Source organism: Oryctolagus cuniculus, chromosome 13 (genome assembly GCF_964237555.1).
Source record: "Oryctolagus cuniculus chromosome 13, mOryCun1.1, whole genome shotgun sequence".
NCBI classification, from domain to species: Eukaryota; Metazoa; Chordata; class Mammalia; order Lagomorpha; family Leporidae; genus Oryctolagus; species Oryctolagus cuniculus.
Window position 1 is genome coordinate 91508619 of NC_091444.1, and position 16968 is coordinate 91525586.

Consider the following 16968-nt stretch of genomic DNA (forward strand, 5'->3'; position numbering starts at 1 on the left):
GAGCCACTGGAGCCTGTTTTCCCTTTGCTCCTCTCTCCCCATTTCCTTGCACTTTTTTGTCTGATGACTTTTCCATCCTGGCTGCCTTCCTTCCCATGTTGGCAGGAGAAGGTGTAGGTCACAGCCTCCCTGACCTGGGCTGTGGCTTGTCTGTCACTGCCCTTCAACAGAGCTGACCTTCCTTGCCAGCATGTCTGCAGTGGGCCTGCAGGCCACCCGGAGCCTCGTGACACTGAGTTGCTTGGCCCCTGCCACTACTCCTGCTGCTGGATCTGCAGCTGGGACCCTTAACAGGGGCCACTACTTTGTTTTTGATCTAGTCTTGGGAGAGAGAAAAGACGCAGCTCAGCTCCATATAGGAAAGCACAATGCAACCAGTTTCAGTGTATGTGTGAAGATCTATTAAATAGTCATGCAAGTATTTTTTATGTTAATAATAATAATAGCTATGGAAACCATCTAGAAGTCAACTGTTCTAAATATTAACTCAAGCAGTTCTTAATTCTAGCTCAGAACATAGGTACTACCCCAAATGGTGGAGTTAGAAATGTACTAGGGGATTCCAATACAATCCCATCAAGGTGGCATGTACCAATGCCATCTCACTAGTCCCAGTGATCAATTTCTGTTCACAATTGATCACACTGATAGGTCTAAGAGTCAAAGGGATCGTACAAACAAGACTAGTGTCTTTGAATACTAACTGATAGAATAAAAAAGGGAAGGAATGATCCAACATGGGAAGCGAGATACACAGCAGACCCATAGAATGGTGGATGTCCTAAACAGCACTTTGGCCTCAGAATCAGCCCTTAAGGCATTCAGATCTGGCTGAAGAGCCCATGAGAGTATTTTAGGCATGGAAAGCCAAGAAACTCTGGCAAAAGAACAAACAAACAAACAAACAAAACCACCTAAATGAAAGATCTCTGCGAGTGAGATCCCAGTGGAAAGAACCGGGCCATCAAAGAAGGAGGTACCTTTCTCTGAAGGGAGGAGAGAACTTCCACTTTGACTATGACCCTGTCGGAATAAGATTGAAGTCGGCGAACTCAAAACGCTTCCATAGCCTTGGCAACTAGGGAGATTACTGACGCCATAAACAAGAGTGTCAAATTGTTAAGTTAACAACAGGAGTCACTGTGTACTTACTCCTCATGTGGGATCTGTCCTTAATGTGTTGCCCAATGTGAATTAATGCTATAGCTAGTACTTAAGCATTATTTTACACTGTATGTTCTGTGTGGGCGCAAACTGATGAAATCTTTACTTAATACATACTAAATCGATCTTCTGTATATAAAGATAATTGAAAATGAATCTTGATGTGAATGGAATGGGAGAGGGAGCGGGAGATGGGAGGGGTGCAGTGGGAGGGAAATTGGGGGGGGGGGGCCGTTGTAATCCATAAACTGTACTTTGGAAATTTATATTTACTAAATAAAAGTTAAAAAAAAGAACATAGGTACTCTTTTTTATAATTTTATTTATTTATTTATTTATTTATTTATTTATCAGGTCTGGAGAGAGAGAGAGAGAGAGAGAGAGAGAGAATGAGATCTTTCATTCCCTGGTTTATTCCCTAAAAGGTGATATCAACCAGGCTGAAGCCAGGAACCAGGAATCCCATCTGTGTTGCCCACGAGTAGCACGGGACAAAGCATTTTGGTCATCTAAACCTACTCCCAGCCAGCGCTGTGGCTCAATAGGCAAATCCTCCGCCTTGCGGCGCCGGCACCCCGGGTTCTAGTCCCGGTCGGGGCGCCGGATTCTGTCCCGGTTGCCCCTCTTCCAGTCCAGCTCTCTGCTGTGGCCAGGGAGTGCAGTGGAGGATGGCCCAAGTACTTGGGCCCTGCACCCCATGGGAGACCAGGAGAAGAACCTGGCTCCTGGCTTCGGATCAGCACGATGCGCCAGCCGCAGCGCACTGGCCACAGCGGCCATTGGAGGGTGAACCAACAGCAGGGGGAGGACCTTTCTCTCTGTCTCTCTCTCTCACTGTCCACTCTGCCTGTCAAAAGTAAAATAAAAATAAAAATAAAATAAAATAAAAACCTACTCCCAAGGCACATTAGCATGAGCTTGTTTGGAAACAGAGCAGCCAGGACTATGGTATGGCAGGTTCCAAGCAGGGCTCAACCTGCTGCATCACATCCCTGGCAGAGGATAGACATTCTTCTTAATCATAGACCATGATGGATAAGTTGAGGCAGAGAAAAAGTACCTTTCCCCAGACTCCACTCTGGGAAATCGTGGAGCAGTTCTCAGCCCTGGGTTTCAGAGTCAGCGCTCAGCACAACACTATGCTGCCGTGTTTAGGATGTTACTCTCTTGTTTTGTACATCCCGAGGAGGGGAAAATACATGTCATGTTCACACTGTATATCCAGCACCTGGCATGATTGCTACCTTCCCAACTAAATGTGTGTTTGTTGCAGAGGGGAAGTGTTCAAATGGCAAGAGTTTGAGGATGATTTTATGGCACAGCAGGTGAAGTAACTGCTTTTGACAGGAGCATCCCTCACCTGTGTACCTGTTGGAAACCCAGCTACTCCACCTCCCATTCAGCTCTCTGCTACTTTGCCTGGGAAAGCAGCAGGAAATGATATAGGTGCTTGGGTTCCTGCCATCCACATGGAAGAAAAGAAATTCCTTGCTTCTGACTTCAGCCTGGCACAGAGCAGCTATTGCAGGCATTTGGAGAATGAACCCACAAACAAAATCTCTCTCTCTCTCTCTCTCTCTCTCTCTCTCTCTCTCCCCACCCTCTCCATCCCTCGCTCCCCCCTGCACATCCCTCTCCTTTTCTACTACTCTGCCTTTCAAAGAAGTCTATCTTTTTTTTTTTTTTTTAAAGCACAACTTTGTTCTTTCTTTTAGAAATTAGCACTATCTAGAAATTAAAACTATCAGATCTTGGGGAAGAGATACTTTCTATTATTTATTCAGCATCAAACTTATGATGTTTGTATTCTGAAACAGATCTGTGGTGTTGGGTGAAAGAACAGATAAAACAAACAATTTTTCCCTCTGTGGTCTTTTTGTTAGGCTGACAAGCAAATATCATGGATAAGATTCCTACTGGGGCCAGCACTGTGGCAATTAGGTAGAGCTGCCACCTGAAGTGCCAACATCCCATATAGGAGCCAATTTGAGTCCAGGCTGCTCCACTTCTGATCCAGCTCTCTGCTATGGCCTGGGAAAGCAGTGGAAAATGGCCTGAGTCCTTGAGCCCCTGCACCCATGTTGGAGACCTGGAGGAAGCTCCTGGCTCCTGAATTCAGATGGGCACAGTTCTGGCTGTTGTAGCCATCTAGGGGAGTGAACCAGTGGATGGAAGACCTTTCTCTGCTTCTGCTCTCTGTGACTCTTCCTTTCAAATAAATAGATAAATAAATAAATCATACATAAATCTCTAAAACAAATGGTGAAAGTAAAAAAATTCTTATTAGCAGGGTAACTAATAACAATCTTTCACAATAAATCCATACACAAAAAGCTAAGAAACCTGAAGAACAAAAATAGATTTGTGACCTTAGTTGGAGATTTGAATCCACCATTTAGGATTTGGTTGAGTGATGAGACAGAAAATCAGTGAGAAGATGGAAGAGCTGGGTGACTGCACCCACCGCTGGGCATTGTTGACTGCACCCAGTCAAAGCAGAATGCACATTTACTTCAGGATCTCTTGGAACATTCACCAGGAAGAGACTATACCCTGGTCTATGCAATGAGTTATGATTACCAAGGGTATGTTTGGGGTTTGGGTATGTTTAAAAGGATTGGAATCCTGTAACACTTGTACTTCTTGCTGAAAGTCCTCTCTCAGTATAGATGGAAATTGGAAAGGACAGTACCACAGCATAAGTATGCAAATATACAGACCTATGCTAATTATCATCTGAGAGTGTAGAAAAGGGAAAGGCTGTGACAGAAGTTGAAGGGGAATAATCAACAAGACCTTGTAGTAATTGTAGGGAGTAAGAAAATACATCAGGGGCCTTTTCCTGGTTTCTGGCTTGAGTGATCAGATGATGATCCAATTTTCCCAAAACAAAATACAAATGTAGGATTTGGAATGAGTCTGCGTATCTCTGACATTGTGTGTGTGTCTCTCTGTGTGTGTGCATGTGTGTAAGTGACTAGTTTTTCTGTCTCTATCTACAAGAGGATATCAATCTAAACTCATTATTCTCTCCCAGAGAAATAGTTTTTAATGTTAATAATATCTAGTTGGAAAGAGGGAATTCTTGAAGGAGATCCTGAAAACCTGTGTTAAAATGAAAAGTTAAGAACCTTTGACAGTTGTACTAGAAGAAAGAAACCCCAAAGCAGAACTACAGTAAGCATCAATTCCTCTTTCCTAGTAGGAAGAACCTGCCCCAAACATGGACATGAATCAAAAAAATACTGATTAGTCAGAGCCCATCACAATGACACTTTCCTTATAGCATTGCCTCATTTGCACATGGACTTGGCATCTGAGTTCAAGCAGCATGTTCTCTACTTAGGAACACCTAAGCCATTGGAGAGTTTTGGCCCATTGGTCTTGAATCATGTGTCAGTGGTGTGTGACCTATGGGAGAAAGCACTGCTTTAAAGGAGGTCTAGGAAACTGTTTTCAGTCTGTCAAAGAAAGATGCCTGGAAAAGAACAATCTCCTTACTGCTGACACAGACATTGGCATGTCTGGGTTTGTGCCTATGAAACACACATAACACACACAACCGGTCTTGTCTTCTATCTCTCCATCTCTCCCTTCATTCTCTCTGTTCTTCCCTTTTTACTTTCTTACTTTTCTCTCAACCTCAACCCCCACCCTACCCCCCATCTCTCTTACACACACAAATGTACATACACAAACACAGAAATAAAATTTGAAATGAACAAAATCTCAAAATACACATTGAATCTGTACATGGCAAAACTGAAATGAAAACAGCAGTGTTTTTGATCACTTATAAAACAATTATTAATCAATGGTGAATGTTACTGTTATTTGGGACCTCTTGTTTTTAAAGATTTATTTATTTATTTGAAAGAGCTACAATGATAGAGGGAGAGACAGGGAGAGAGTGGATAGATCCTCCATCTCCTGGTTCACTCCTCAAGTGGTCACAATAACCAGAGCTGGGACAGACTGAAGCCAGGACCCAATAGCTTCTTCCAGGTCTCCCACACAGGTGCAGGAGCCCAAGCACTTGGCTCATTTTCTGCATCTTTCCCAGGTGCATCAAGAGGGAGCTGAATTAGAAGTGGAGCAAGCAGGACTGGAACAGGTGTCCTTATGGGATGCTGAAGCTTCAGACAGCAGTTTAACCTGCTGCACCACAGCACTGGCCCTGAGAATCACTTTTTAAGGGGCATGAATAAATTGCATGGGAAAATAAAATTTATAGGTAACTCCATTTTATTCATATATTTTCTGAAGCTTAGAGCAAAAAAATGAATATTTATAGAGTATCATCACAAACATGCAGCCAAAAACAGCATATTTTAAATAAAGAGAAAATTCATTGGTGAGGTCACATGAGCAGTTAGACCTGCAAGACAAGTTGCAGTAGCTTTAAGGGTGGGTAGAAAGTGAGAAGGCAGATGTGGAAGTTTAGCTTTTTAGATTCTGTGGTGCAAATAAAGAAACTGGGTTAAACTTAACTGTGGGTTATAATCAAGATACTTTTTATGGGAGGTTTTAGATTTATTTTCCTGTTATTTTTGTGTTGTTGCATTTTTGTTGAGGGAGTGTCTGATTACATTCATATACTGAAGAGAAAAGATTCCCCAAAGAGAATCCTTGACATGAAGAAGAGATAGGATACAATTACTAGGACATGAAAGCACACCCAGTAGGACACAGCCCACCAGGAGAGTTGAAAGGACTGACTTCTGTCATCATAACTCACAGCATTTCAGTTATCTCTTTTCACTAGAGTTGCCATCAAGAACTTTTGAACATTACTCTTAAGAAAACTTTCTTCTGAAAGAAATTTAGCATTTGCCTTTTCTATTTCTCCCCTCTAACCAACACCATTGATACTTTGGCACAGTGGATAAAACAACAGTTGGGACATCTGTATTCCATATTGGAGTGACTGGAGTGACTGACTCTAGCTTCCTGCTTTTGCACACCTTAGGAAGCAGCAAGTGATGAATGCAGTATGTGAGTCCCTGAAACAAATGTAGGAGACCCAAACTGAGAGAGCAGACACATCGTACATACCTAAGTTTTTTTTTTACTCTTAGGCATTTTTTTCATTTACATGTCAAAGTCTATTCTAACCCTGAGATCCCAGCTCCTTTGTTTCTTCCTCACATGGGAAATTCCAGGAAAATATTAGAGCATATTTACAAAAGACAAGACTGCCACTCTTTCAGGTTCAGTCAGTAGAGCTAAATTCAGGATAGAACCGTTTTGGTTAAAAATTCAGTTGCCTTTAAGTAGAACAAACAAAAAAATACTAAGAGGGATAACTTTTGGTTGAATACTGTAATCAATACACAATTCTTCTTAAGTGCTGAAACTTAACTGAAAAGTGATCGCTGTTAAATATAAGAGAGGGAATAAGAGAGGGAAGAGATGTGCAATTCGGGACATGCTCAAGCTGACTTACCTCAAATGGTAGAGTTAGAAACATACCAGGGAATTCGAATTCAATCCCATCAAGGTGGCATGTACCAATGCCATCTCACTAGTCCCAGTGATCAATTTATGTTCACAATTTATCATAATGATAGGACTAAGAACCAAAGGGATCACATAAACAAGAATAGTGTCTGCAAATACTAGCTGATAGAATCAAAAAGGGAGAGAATGATCCCACATTGGAAGTGAGATACACATCAGAACCATAGAAGGGCAGATGTCCTAAACAGCACTCTGGCCTCAGAATCAGCCCTTAAGGCATGCGGATCCGGCTGAAAAGCCCATGAGAGTATTTCAGGCATGGAAAGCCAAGACACTCTGGGAAAAAAAAAAAAAAGCCTAAATGAAAGATCTCTGCGAGTGAGATCCCAGTGGAAAGAACGGGTCATCAAAGAAGGAGGTACCTTTCTCTGAAGGTAGGAAAGAACTTCCACCTTGATCATGGCCTTGTCTAAAAATTATCAGAGTCAGTGAACTCAGGGGGCTTCCATAGCCTTGGCAGCTCATGACAAGAGCCTGGGGTGATTACTGAGGCCATAAACAAGAGTGTCAATTTGTTAAGTCAACAACAAAAGTCACTGTGCACTTACTCCTCATGTAGGATCTCTGTCCTTAGTGTGCTGTACATTGAGATTTAATGCTATAACTAGTACTCAAACAGTATTTTTCACTTTATGTTTCTGTGTGGGAGCAAACTGTTGAAATCTTTACTTAATGTATGCTAAACTGATCTTCTGTATATAAAGAGAAACGAAAATGAATCTTGATGTGAATGGAAGGGGAGAGGGAGTGGGAAAGGGGAGGGTTGCAGGTGGGAGGGACATTATGGGGGGGAAGCCATTGTAATCCATATTCTGTACTTTGGAAATTTATATTCATTAAATAAAAGTTTAAAAAAATTCAGTTGCCTCAACATGTATTCAAGAGAAGAAATTCTGTAGCATTCAAAAGCACATCTGTGTTACAAGGAACACATTTCCCGAATAGGAAAAGTCTTCTGACTATGCAAAATCTCCAACTCTCAATTGTGTGTCTTGTGATTTTCTCTACCCAAAGCATGTTTTTGAGTCAGTATAGTTTAGACATGTGGTCAAGCAAGTCAGAGTAGCATCAGGAGCTGAGTAAAATGACCATAAAACCAAATATACCAATAGGGAATTACTTTAGGGCAAAACGCTCACTTTGAAAGTACTGCAGGGCCTGGAGCTATAGAGCATTGAGTTAAGCTTTCCACAGTGCTGGCATCCCACTGGGGGCTGGTTCAAGTCTTGCTGCTGCACGTCGAATCCAGCTCCCTGCTCATGTGCCTAAGAAAGCAGTGGAATATTGCCCAAGTGCTTGGATCTCTGCACCCATATGAGATACTTGGAAGAAGAGCCCCTGGCTCCTGGCTTTGGCCTGGCCCAGCCCTGGGTGGAAGCACACTCATTCATTCTCTCTCTCCCTTACTCTCTCTCTCTAACTCTACCTTTCAAATAAATTAAACACTGAAGGAAGGAAGGAAAAGAATGAAACAGAAGAAAAGGAAAGAAAGAAAGAGAAGAAAAGGGAAGGGAAGGGCAGGGCAGGGCAGGGAAGGGAAGGGGAGGAGAGGGGAGGGGAGGGGAGGGGAAAGAAAAGAAGGGGCCTAGGCCGTGACACACTGGGTTAATCCTCTGCCTGCAGGGCCGGCATCCCATATCGGTGCTGGTTCTAGTCCTGGTTGCTCCTCTTCCAGTCCAGCTCTCTGCTATAGCCTGGGAAAGCAGTAGAGGATGGCCCAGGTCCTTGGGCCCCTGCAACTGCATGGGAGACCAGGAGGAAGCACCTGGCTCCTGGCTTTGGATCAGTGCAGCTCTGGCCGTTACAGCCATTTGGGGAGTGGAACCAGTGGAAGGAAAATCTCTCTCTCTCTCTCTCTCTCTCTCTCACTGTCTGTAACTCTACCTTTAAAATAAATAAATAAAATCTTTTAAAAAATAAAAAAAAATAAATAAAATGAAGAGAAGAAAAAAAAAAAAAGAAAGCTAGTTCAGCACTCCTAGTGTTTAGGGGTGGGTTTGGTAATGAATGTGTCTCAAAAGCATGAGATGAACTATCTCATTGGCTTTCCTTTAGAGACATGCTGACCACTGGTGATTATGCCTTTACTGTGTTATGAAGTAAAATGTCCATTGATTCTCCTAAGTTTGTTTCATTTCTAAGTTACATTAAAATTACAGAATTTACTCAATATGAAATTAGTTGCAAAATAATTGAGATAGAGGGTCCAGTGCTATGATAGAGCAGATTAAGCTGCTGCCTGCAGTGCCAACATCCCATATGGGCACTGATTCAAGTCCTGGCTGCCCCACTACTGACCCAACTCCCTACTAAAATGCTCCTGAAAAAGTAGCAGATGACTCAGTTCTTTGGGCCCTGCCATCCACATGGAAAATGCAGATGAAGCTCTTGGCTCCTGTTGCAGACATTTCAGGAGTGAACCAGTGGATAGAAGATTCTCTCTCTCACCCTCTGTAACTCTGCCTTTCTAGTAAACAAATAACTAATTCTTTTGAAAATAATCCAGATGGCAATGGAAACTAGAAATAAACCTTGAACATGGTATGCTATCCAGCTGGTCTAGAGTTTTTGCTGTGGGAGGAGGAGCAACCCCCCATTTCAAGCCCTGAGGAGGTCCTGGGTTGTTCAGACATGAGGAGCTCTCAGATATTATGTTTAATGTTCTGTGTGATCTGATGTAACAATTCCACCCCTCCAAAGGAACCAGAACCCAGAGCTCTGGTGGTCCAGTTTAGCTTAAGCTGCACAACTCTGAATCTGTGTAATAGGCAATTTACAAAAGATACTGCTATTACAGTTATCATAAGATCGAGTCAAAATGTTCAGATTTTCTAAAGATGGAGACTATCTTTTTATTCATTGAATTTGTCCTGAAAACAATAGCGAGTCACCTAATCTTTCAGTAATAACAATAAATAATTTAAATTGGCATGGAAATTAAATGCAAGTCTTTTCAGTTGCAATAAACAAAATGGCATTCTGCTACCATAAAATATACACTGCGGGTTCTCTTAAAGATTTGGGACTTCTAAAGGAATGCAAAATGGGTGCAGCTGTCCTCTTGGGGCATGGAACCAGCATACCCATAACAACTCAATGGGGAAGGCCTCCTCTCTCTGTGTTTCTTTCTGCTTTGTTCTTTTCTCTCCTTGCAAACCACCCTACTCTGCTTTTGGAGGCACGTGAATAAACACTGCCCAACTTTTCTCAGCCCCTGCATTTGTAGGACAACAGTTAAGGCACCTTATTGTCTGATCACCAAATCCCAGTTCCAGTAAGAAAGTATACAGTGGTCTCTGTTTTGCTTTCATCAGACATCTGGGACACAGGTTACACTCTGAATTAGGAACAAAGTCATGCTTTGTGAAATGCTGCTCCAGGGCCCAGCACTGCGGAATGAAGAATAAAGCCAGGTAAAGCCGCCTGCTGCTCCACTTCTCATCCAGCTCTCTGCTATGGCCTGGGAAAGCAGTGGCAATTGGCCTGATCTTTGGGTCTCCCACCAATGTGGGAGACCTGGAAGAAGCTTGAGGCTCCTGGCTTTGGATCGGCCCATCTCCAGCTGTTGCAGCCGTTTGGGGAGTGAACCACAGGATGGAAGACCTGTCTCTTTCTCTCTTTCTCTCTTTCTCCTCTTTCTCTTTCTCTTTCTCTGCCTCTGCCTCTGCCTCTGTGATGCTGCCTTTCAAATAAAGAAATAATTCTTAAAAAAAAAGCTACTCCAGGACTCAGACCCTAGAATCAGTATGGAATAGTTTTCAGAAAAGGGCTTGGACTCAGGGAGTGAATCTAGGAGGCAGGAGAACCTTGGAAGAGCAATTTTTAATGATGCATGTGGTACCTAAAACACCACTTTATGGTTTTGTAAAATAGACAGAAAATATTATGCAACTCCACAAATAATATTTAAAAATCAACATGGTACTAAGTATGAAGTAAAGGAAAAATAAAAAAAAATTGTCATCATATTATTAAGTATGGGTTCAGTATTTAAAATACTATGATACCGGCTCGCGCCGTGGCTCACTAGGCTAATCCTCTGCCTTGTGGCGCCGACACACCGGGTTCTAGTCCCAGTCGGGGCACCGGATTCTGTCCCTGCTGCCCCTCTTCCAGGCCAGCTCTCTGCTGTGGCCTGGGAGTGCAGTGGCAGATGGCCCAAGTGCTTGGGCCCTGCACCCCATGGGAAACCAGGATAAGTACCTGGCTCCTGGCTTCGGATCAGCGCAGTGCACCAGCCGCAGCGCACCGGTGGCGGCGGCCATTGGAGGGTGAACCAACGGCAAAGGAAGACCTTTCTCTCTGTCTCTCTCTCTCACTGTCCACCCTGCCTTTCAAAACATAAATAAATAAAAAAAGAGGAAAAAAATACTATGATACTGCTGTACTGAAGATATTGGTGTGAACTCAGATGCTTATATGTGATATATGAAATCACTGTAAGATGAGATTTACCTACAAATATGTAGTAATGAGATACAAATGAATTGCATTGTGTCCTTCAATGCCACCATGAACAAATTTTTCTGTAAGCTGCTTTTCCTGAAATGTGAGGCATTTAAGTAAATTTCTGAACCAGCTACCACCTACTCTGAAGTTGAACATTGATTGGGTTTCTACCAGATATTGAAAGTAGTCAAACCAGTAAAAATGTGTAGGTGTTTTATTTAAAGTTAGGTGTAGAGTCAAATGTCAATTTTTCACAACCATGAGTGTGCAACAGTGTATAATAGAAACTTATGCTGGATGAAGTTGGTTCTGTATTTTTTCTAATGCTGTCCCACCCCCTGTACAGTGTCCAGATTCACTAAGTTGGTCTAAATTAAAGTAGCACCCACAATCACTGACACAATCTAAAATATTCCCACACGCTGCACATACTGCTCCCACAAAGGGAAGTAGTTTATAGAAATGCATTTCTAGGAAGAGTACCTCACCAATGATAAATACCTTCTCTGCCTTGCCTTTGATTTGTCAAATCCTAAACTTTCTCCTGTTGAAATTTGTCTTCTCTAAATGGCCGATTCAATCCTTAAATAATGTTGGAATTTTTCAGTTCTTGTCTTTCTAAATGTACTATTTTTCTGCAGTCAGTTTCTGGAATAATAATGTTAATGTTCCCTAGATCTCTGCCTTAAGAAGTCTCTCATTCTCTTACAACAAACTCTTTGGAACATCATTTTTTCTCTCTGAACTTTTGTAAGTAGATCTAGGCTCATAGTTTTAACATTTAAAGCTTTCACTTAGACCTCTGCTTGGAGATCCGCAGAGACATATTCTGCTGTCTACTAAAAATCTCCCCTTAGCAGCCCCATGAGGACTTTCAAGACAACACCTGCACAGCCAAGCATAACATCTCCCTGTGCACCCTGCTTCTCCCTGGCTTCAGGGATTCTAACTGGGTTTAATGGGGTGATAGGTAGAATAAAATGCCTGCAACTGAGAAGCTGTCAGCTGCCCTTCTGAATGTGCAAAGCATTAGAATCTTTGCTATTCTAAGACATTTTGCTGGTTCTCCGATTTTGTTTTTTGTTTTTTGGTTTTTTTTTTTTCCTTTGTTATACCAATAGAGACCCAGATTCTGAGCAGAGGCAAGGCTACAATCTTCTGGTTATAGATACTTGTGTGTCTTGGAAAATGTCAAATTTTCTCAGGCTAGTTAGAGTCTGTGGAGCAGGTGGGAAGTATGAATAAGGCAGGGGAGCTTGAGGGATGGCCAGCCTATTATTTTTTCTACCCAAGGAATCCGAAGACCTGATTATGAGGTTGGTAAATACTGTGAATAAAACTGCCAACTTCCACAGTATGCATTCTCCCCGGACTCTGTGAGTAGTTAAACTTTCCTTTTAGTTGGGAATGTGACTACTCACACTGACCATATTCCATTTCAGGCCAGTAAAATGGGGAGTAAGGAATGTGTACCTATTCGTATGTGCACCTGAATGGCAGAGTTCTGTTTTTTGCTGTGGACTTTCTTTTCCCTTTTGGTATAGAACATAGGCATGGAGGTGACCTGTGTCTAAACCCATAAAGAATCAATCTTCAGTGCAAAAACTCAACCTGAGTGCCTATGAACTGCTAATAAAAAAGAAATTATCACTTTTTATCACAAACTTCTAAAAATTTGTCATTTTCTTTAGACATGATCCAGGAAGTGCATAACAGATATAGTACAATGAGTGCATATTTTTATACTCATCACTACTTCAAATGATGGTGATCATTAGATCCTCCTCTAGGTTGTTTTAAATATTGTCCCAATAAAGAAAAATATACTGTTGTACTACAATCAATCAACAAATATTTTGATATTTGAAAACTATTTTCATATTCATAGCATTTCCTTTAATAATTTATTCTTTTTAAAATTTATTTGAAAGGCAGAGTTACAGAGAGAGAGAGAGAGAGAGAGAGAGAGAGGTCTTCTATCCATTGGTTCACTCCCCAAAGGACAACAATGGCCAGGACTGGGCTGTTGCCAGGAGCTAAAGTCAGGAGCCAGGAGCTTCTTCTGAGTCTCCCATGGGAGTACAGGGGCCCAAGAACTTGGGCCATCTTCTGCTGTTTTCCCAGGTGCAATAGCAGAGTACTGGATCAGAAGTGGAGCAGCTAGGACTCAAATCGATGCCTACATGAGATGCTGGCAAGGCAGGTGGTGGCTTTATCCACTATGTCACAAAGCCAGCCCCTCCTTTAATAATGTATTCTGATTTTTGAGTCATCTGTAGGCTTAGTAGGCTGCCAAAGAAGAGAGTTACATAGCATGAGAACCTTTACTTAAAATGTGGCTTAATAGTACCCTGTGAAGAACTTGAGTCTCTAAATAACTGTGTACAGCAAACTGTTCCACCTACCCAAACCACTCACTATAGACTTGATACATACAAGAGAAATACAATTTCAGTTATTTAATTCCCACCATCTGCACCCTTTTTTGTTTAGGAGACATGAAATGAATTATATGTCTCTGGAAGGAACTAACCTCCTCATACATTTATTTTGCTCTTGATACCTCCAGCACTGTGGGAGAATCAATTTATATTGTTTTAAGCCTCAAACATGTGGTGATTATTTGTATCTTTAGTAAGAGAACACAGATTTTGTTACTCAAAATGGTATGCTGCTGTCACTAATACCTCACAAGATGAAAGTAGTGTGAATTGGGCGATTATTTTGGACTAGAAGAGTTTTGAGGGGGATGATAGAAATGCTTGCATTGCCCTGAAGAGACTGTTGGTAGAAATGTGAATGTTAAAGCAGTTTCTGTTGAGGCCCTCAATGTTAATGAGGATTATATTATTGGAAACCTGTGAAAAAGAAACCCCAGAAACATGCCTGAGTGGCATCCTAAAGTTGAATAGAGAGAACTTGTAAGCAATGGATTTGTCTGTTCAGCCTAGGATATTTCCAATCAAGATGGATGCGGTTCAGCCTGATTCTCTTTGATCTTTACTCTAAAATATACAAGGAAATGGTAATACAAGTATGGAAATATAAAGTTAAAAGGAAGTGGGATTTAGCAATTTTTTAAACTTTTATTTAGTAACTATAAATTTCCAAAGTACCGTTTATGGATTACAATGGCCCCCCCATCCCCATAACTTCCCTCCCACCCGCACCCCTCCCATCTCACACTCCCTCTCCCATTCCATTCACATCAAGATTCATTTTCAATTATCTTTATATACAGAAGATTGATTTAGTATATATTAAGTAAAGATTTCATCAGTTTGCACCCATACAGAACATAAAGTATAAAATACTGTTTCAGTACTAGTTATAGCATTACTTCACATTGGACAACACATTAAGGACAGAGATACCACATGAGGAGTAAGTACAAAGTGACTCCTGTTGTTGACGTAACAATTTGACACTCTTGTTTATGGCGTCAGAAATCTCCCAAGGCTCTTGTCATGAGTTGCCAAGGCTATGGAAGCCTTTTGAGTTCGCTGACTTCGATCTTATTCAGACAAGGTCATAGTCAAAGTGGAAGTTCTCTCCTCCCTTCAGAGAAAAGTACCTCCTTCTTTGATGGCCCTGTTCTTTCTACTGGGATCTCACAGAAATCTTTCCTTTAGTTGTTTGTTTGTTTTTTTTTGTTTGTTTTTTTTTTTTTTTTTTTTGCCAGAGTTTCTTGGCTTTCCATGCCTAAAATACTCTCATGGTTTATTGCAGCTCAATTCACAATAGCTAAGACCTGGAATAAACCTAAATGCCCATCAACAGTAGACTGCATAAAGAAATTATGGGACATGTACTCTATAGAATGCTATACAGCAGTCAAAAACATGAAATCCGGTCATTTGCAACAAAATGGTGGAATCTGGAAAACATCATGCTGAGTGAATTAAGCCAGTCCCAAAGAGACAAATATCATATGTTCTCCCTGATCTGTGACAACTAACCAAGCACAAAAAAGGAAACCTGTTGAAGTGAAAGGGACACTATGGGAAACAGTGACTTGATCAGCCCTTGTCCTGACTGTTGCTGTACAATTTAATACTTTATCCCTTTTAGTATTTTTCAGTATTTTTTGGTTGAACTCTGTAATTAACACACAATTATTCTTAGGTGTTTAAATTTAACTGAAAAGTGATCCCTGTTAAATGTAAGAGTGGGAATAAGAGAGGGAGGAGATGTAAAATTTAGGACATGCTAAATCGGACTTACCCCAGATGGTGGAGTTAGAAATGTGCCAGGGGATTCCAATACAATCTCATCAGGTTGCATGTACCAATGCCATCTCACTAGTCCAAGTGATCAATTTCAGTTCACAATTGATCACACTAGTAGGTCTAAGAGTCAAAGGGATCACACAAACAAGACTAGTGTCTGCGAATACTAACTGATAGAACAAAAAAGGGAGAGAACAATCCAACATAGAATGGCAGATGCCCTAAACAGCACTCTGGCCTCATAATCAGCTCTTAAGGCATTCGGGACTTAGCATTTTGGGAGGTTCTAAGCCTTTCCAAATGGCAAATTCTTTAATTCAGATATTCTCTATTGAGAGAAAGAATGTTCTCCAGGAAATGTCAAGTATATAGGTAGGTAATACTTTACTGAAAAGAGTAAACATGTGAATCATGTAGTCAGGCTCAGCAGGATCAAGGAATAGAGTTCCATCTGGAGAACTTCTAATGACATGGATTCCTTTGACATACACAGGAATTCTACAAGGATTTTGAGAATGTTACACCATCATAAAAACTGCCAATTTGAATTGAAAGTGGTGTTATAAGAGAAGGCAATTGGATTTGTACAATTCTATAAACTGGAAGCAAGTCAACAGAGCTACTCAGTGGCCAAAACTTAAAAAATCCAAAAGATCAAGAGAACAAAAAGTTGATTTTTTGAGAAGATAAACAAAATAGATAAACCTCTAGCCAGAGGAAAAAACTTGAATAAACGAAATTAGAGATGAAAAAGGAGACATTAAGACTGACACCATTGAAACACAAATGATTATAAGAAAGTACTATTTAGAATGATATATTAATAAACTGAAAAATCTAGATGAAATGGATAAATTCCTGGATTCATATAACCTACCAAGATTACATCAAGAAAATACAGAAACCCTAAAAGACCCATAATGAGCAATGAGATTGAAACAGTAAACAAAAGCAACCCTACAAGGAATTATTCAGGACATGATGGCTTTACTATTTAATTCTACAAAACATTCAAAGAGGAAGTAACTCCAATCCTCTTCAAACTATTCCAAAATATTGAACAAGATGGAACTCTGCCAAGCTCATTTTACAAGACCAGCATAACTTTGATACCAAAACCAAAGATATGACACAAAAAGAAAACTACAGACCTCTATCCATGAACACAGATGCAAAGATTCTCCACAAGATACTAGCAAATCAAATCTAAAAGCACATCAAAAAGATCATACATCATGATGAAGTGGGTTTATCCCAGAAAGGCAAAGGTGGTTCAATATTAACAAATCAATAAATATCATAATTCACAACAATAGAATGAAGAACAAAAATCTTGTGGTCATCTCAATAGTCACAGAGAAAGTATTGGATAAGCCTCAACACTCCTTCAGGATAAAAACCCTCCCCATAAATTAGGTATACAAGGAACATTCCTCAAAATTATAAAGGCTGCATAGCACAAACCAACAGCCAAAATTATTCTTAATAGGGAAAAGCTGAAAGCATTTCCCCTCAGATCTGGAATAAAACAAGGATGTCAGATTTCACCATTCTTATTCAATATAGTACTGGAAGTTTTAGCAAGCGTAATTAGGGAGAAGAAAGA

General features: G+C 40.9%; 1 protein-coding gene across 22 annotated transcripts in view; it reads right to left on the minus strand.

Moving 5' to 3' along the window:
• LOC103352177 (uncharacterized) overlaps positions 1 to 16968 on the minus strand; it is a 75541-nt gene that overhangs the window by 32959 nt on the left and 25614 nt on the right. For 2 of the 22 annotated variants that reach the window (XR_007914022.2, XR_007914020.2), the window contains exon 4: positions 8620 to 13422. The exons of 19 other annotated variants lie outside the window; for them this stretch is intronic. The gene's annotated coding sequence lies outside the window, so the exon portion shown is untranslated. Of the gene's footprint in view, positions 1 to 8617; positions 13423 to 16968 lie in introns of those variants that run through there. One more of the 22 variants, XM_070055941.1, reaches the window with a different exon arrangement.